The sequence below is a fragment of the Amblyomma maculatum genome, chromosome 9, assembly GCF_055883805.1.
Source record: "Amblyomma maculatum isolate TAMU_Amacu chromosome 9, ASM5588380v1, whole genome shotgun sequence".
NCBI classification, from domain to species: domain Eukaryota; kingdom Metazoa; phylum Arthropoda; class Arachnida; order Ixodida; family Ixodidae; genus Amblyomma; species Amblyomma maculatum.
Window position 1 is genome coordinate 51,025,098 of NC_139352.1, and position 4,922 is coordinate 51,030,019.

A 4,922-nucleotide genomic window follows, 5' to 3' on the forward strand; every position below is an offset into this window, starting at 1 on the left:
TCTTCCCAATAATTGGCGCTACTTTTGTGCAGTGGACTAGCAACGCGCCCAAGCCTGAGTTTTAGCCAAATGAGAGACTATGTATGCAGATAAAGCATACACTGTAAAAACAAAAACACTTTATTAGGTGCTTTCGCATGTCTATAACTAACACCCATGCACCCTTGAAAAAAAGTGGCTTCAGAGTGCCAGTACACCCTCAAAGATGGTGCTTCGGTTGGTCATAACACCCTTCTATGGGGCCAATGCACTGGGGTGTTTTCATCACCTTTACACTCTATTGCAGGGTGGAAGCAGTGGCATTGCACCCTTACACCCCTTGATAAAAATCAGTGTGGATAGCGTCCATATATTGCATTCCCTAATTAGGAATTACTTTTGCCACTACACGTTCCTTAATGGTTTTCCTATGTGCACATTTGCAACCAAGCCTAATGGTATTCCTTTTAACCATCTGTAATGCCAAATGAGCATGTAAAGAGATGCTGCATGCCATTATTTTGACATCTCGAATGGCTCATGCCAGTATGATTGTTTTTTTTTTTTTCAAATTCACAGAGCATGTTACAAAAAAATGTCCCCCAAAAGGAAACTGGAAGTCTTTTATTCGGCATAGAAGGGTCAGGGTTCGGGCTAGTGGGTGCTCGGGTGCTGGTGGAGGGGGGGGGGGGGCAGGGGGCACTTGTGTTCTGTTTCTTCATTGATGCGCGCTATGGAACCTCATTTATTTAACAATACTGCCACTCTCCACCGAGAGCCTAGCAGACGGGCAAAAACATACATGGTATGTACGTAAATACCTAAAAAAATGAAAGAAGCAAAACAGTTCCAACAAATGCAGACAGCAAAGTATACAATTTTTTTCAAAAACAGAACCGAACAATTAACACAACAGCATGGTGACATTTCTGAAAAAACAACAACAAAACGTTTAGTCGTATGCAACAATAATCGCAGTACACAATATTAATACTATGCTTTGTCAGTGTCAACGCGTGCGCTTGCATAAAATTCGGCCTTAAGCGATGAAATAAAGCGTCAGCAGCGCATCTTGGCTTCGACACGCAGACGCCCAAAAAGAGGTGCTCTATAAAGCAGCACAAATTGTCGGCCCATTGTCATATGTCAGATTGAACAGCCAAAATCGACCCATTATTGGAACAATACCCTAAGTATAGAGTCAATGACTCGAAGAAGCTTCCGCTGCTGAATGAAGGGGAAATGCTCTTCAGCTTCTTTGATGCTGCTCCCAGTATATCCGACGCACGGCGTGGCAGGCTTTTCTTCCTGTTCCTTGATAAAATTGTGAAAGAAGTGCATAACAGAGCAGCTGTATAATTATGCACTGCACCTGGCAAAAAGCAAATTCAACATATTTTCTACTCTATATTTAGAATACGCCAATGCCCCTTTAGTGTACAGCAGTGTGCTGGAAAAGGGCCCTATCGGAAACTACTGGTGGTTATCTCACAATTAACAATGCAGAGTATACTGTTATGGTTGGTTCAGGAGGCACAAAGCCAGCAGTCTGATCAAGTCATAAATGAGAGCACATAAGGTCAACCCATTTTTATTCATGCAGCATGCTGCTGCTTGGTAATTTTAGATTATGCAAGGTATTTTATCAAACAAAAATGGCTACACTCATCAAAAGCACCTGGGTTAGAGAACTTCTATGCTGCCCCACGAACTTTTCATTTCACATCACCTGGAATGCTTATTATGATAGTTAAAAATGTAAATAAACAATAAACAGCACTGGAGCACGGTATTTATTACTAAAATATTAACAGCTGGCTCAATTGAAGGCTTCACACAAGGCCTACAGCATACCCTGCACTGGCCAAGTAGATACTGCAGAACCCAACAAAAAAAAAAAAAAACGTAGAAAGAGCATACTTAGTCATGAGGCACTACAAAAAAAAAAAACAAAGTGCATGTATACATAACACAATGCATTTCTGAACTTTTGCACGTCTTCTTGTGCTAAGTATGAACCAGCCAAGCCCTAGGTCATCGCAATGCTTCCTGAAGTGTTTACATTTAAGGTTTATTAACAAGGAAAAAGTGTTCTCGCTGCCCTATGTGGCAGCTCTGAAACTTCATCACACATTATTCAGTGAAAGTGTACACTGGAGCTTTGAGTTGAGCGACATTTACATGTGCAACAGCAGAGCATTACCAAACAACCAAACAGCAGAAGCTCTAAAAAATGTCAGCACTGAAGCATGGCATGTTAAAACATTTTCCACGCATAGCACATTGTATGCATAGACATCCAGAACATCAGTGGTGAGCCTCAAGAGGCGGCAGGAAGCTCAAGTGTTCAAGAAGCTGTAATCGTTATAGCGGCAGGCAGTCTGAGCACTTTGAAATACTAAAGGTTCGAAAACTAAAAATATGTTGACTAACTTGAAATGCAAAAATAACAATTTGGATTTATTGAGAATGTTTACTATAAATGAGAATGTCTATGACAGTGCCACATGGTTAATTCATGAAATGTTAGCATCTGTAGTTGAACGCATTATATTTATACAGCATGAACATTGAAACACAGCAGTATTTTCTCCCAACCAATGTGGTAAACCTAATCTCAGAAGAATTAAAATTATTACATCATTTCAAACTTGGCTAGCAAATTACAGCACTTTTTTAAAACAACTATTAAACTGCATTACCCACCTTCAGAAGCCTGTAGGATAAGACAGTGTGGCAAATATTTCTCTTGAAGCAGTCTCAGATTATATATTCCAGACATTAGGAACATGTTAGGTACTAGCATGCATGAGCAGGTTGAGAGACCCCTTTCCAGCAAATGCTAAACCCCACCAAGCTGCCTGCAATAGCCATCTGATAAAGGACTGCTGGTCCACTGCAGCAGAGTGCTTAGTCAAATGGCACACTGCACCAATCTTGACATTACCAGTGCTTCATCAGGTGAAACTTGTATGCAATACGACGTGGTAAGCATGTGATGGCAGGAGTCTCTTAAAAGTGCTTTTGATTGTACTTACAGTGCAAATAATCCTTTCACAGCAAAGAATTCACAGTTGTGATGAAAACTTGTGTAGTATTTCTATCTGAATTATGAATCACTAATACATATTACAAGTTAGACGTTAAACCATTTTAGAAACAAAGAAAATTTGCTAATAATGTCGGTTTAAGGTAGGCTTTCTGAATATTCAAATGACAAAGAGAAAACTTACAAATGATACAAACAACATCCAGAGCTCCCGGCTGGTTCCCAATGTTTGCCAAGAGTTGCAGAATGCATACTGTCTGTACATCTACAATAGAAATAAGTAACACAACAATGGTGTACCTCCTTGCAGGTAAAAAGAGACAGCCGAGTTTTGAGGTGATAATTTATTGTCTAATTTAGGAAGGCAAATAAACAAAATTGAAAACATGTAGAGGCACGCAAACTGAAAGCCAAACATCTGACAGCCAAAATTAGCAAAGCTTGTGAAGATTCGAATCAGGTATCACCTAATTCTCTGCTACTAGTTGAACAGATTCGAAAAGGCTGCACCATTACAATGGAGAAGAACAATAGGTAATTTAAATTTAGCTAATGCGAAAATTGTTACATATGAAGAAATGCACAGGCTAGTTATGGTTTTATTATTCTTTCTGATGCTCAGCCATGTTTTTAGTATATCTATAAGGCAATGCAAAATGGCAAAAATGTAGGCATTAGCGAAAAACTGCCAATTAGATAGCACATGCAGCAAACAGAAGGAAACAGCTTAATACTTACGCTTCTTTCTCCTTTCACGCATTCCCTCAGAACATACTTCGAGCACCCGGGCAATGTCCTTTTTTTCTTGCACGAATGGTGTCCTTCAAAACCAAGACAAGTGTCTTGTTAAGGCCAATTTCAACTGCCTCTTTGCCGTCCTTCTTGATCAGCATGTTGACGTCATGTAAGAACTGCAAGTTTGTGTGAATGGTAGCCATAAAGAATTCATTTTACTCAATGTTTCAAGTAACTGAATATTAAAAATCATTGTACAAAAGCTAAGGCAATTGATGCCTTTGTACATATCTGAAAAAAAAAAAAAACTGGCATTAGCAAACAGCAAATACAAATATTTACTAAGGTTAGAAAACTGCAAAAACCATCAGTATTTTGCCACTCATCGCCAAACTGCAAGCAATATTAAGGAAAGTCTAATATAAAAAATAACAAAGCAAAAATTATGATCCTCCTTCCCTCAACTTGGCACACGGCTGAATGGCAATAAAATATGTAATATATCTCTAAACTAAGGGTCCCCGCTCGGCTTTAAAAAGTAGGCTTCAATTCTTAGAGACAATCTACAGACATGCATTGTTAGCATATGAAAGTCAAATTATTTTCTGGGCCCTTTAAATCAGTAAACTGCTTTCAACACATACATTACCAACTTTTTAATAACAGTAAGTCACAAATTTGCCTGCAATATGCGCACTGTGATGAGCAAAGAAGGTAAACATATGCGACTAAGGCTATCATAACCGCTTCATATGTACATCTAAGCAAAAGACAAAAAAAAAGTAAACATCTGGTCAGAATCAAAATTTGTAATAGCAACATCCGGTACAATATTTGGCCACGGGATTCAAGCTGTCGACCTCTACTTGAATGCTGAGGCATCAGTATCGAATATCCATTTATTCTAGTCTAAAGACACTACAAAAATCAAGTAATGCGGTCAAACAGTTATGTTGAAATGTGACGACAAAAATAATGAAAACTAGATGTTTAAACCACATCAGCTGACTTAGCACGTGTACAAGTGCCTTAACTGAAGTCTTGCTGAAAATAAAATACGTACCTAAATGATTCTTCAAGAGCAAAAGTAAACGCCATAACAAAAGCAGCATAATAAAAATGCAAATTCACACTCCATGCAACCGCAAAATATGGTCCC

General features: G+C 38.8%; 1 long non-coding RNA gene across 1 annotated transcript; it reads right to left on the reverse strand.

The window, feature by feature from the left end:
- Window positions 1–1,123: 1,123 nt before the first annotated feature.
- Window positions 1,124–4,502, reverse strand: LOC146179054 (uncharacterized). Its single transcript, XR_014700909.1, has 3 exons — window positions 3,767–4,502; window positions 3,213–3,293; window positions 1,124–1,293 (listed from the first exon to the last, which is right to left on the reverse strand). It is a non-coding gene; the product is annotated as an uncharacterized LOC146179054 (long non-coding RNA).
- Between the last annotated feature and the right edge of the window lie 420 nt (window positions 4,503–4,922).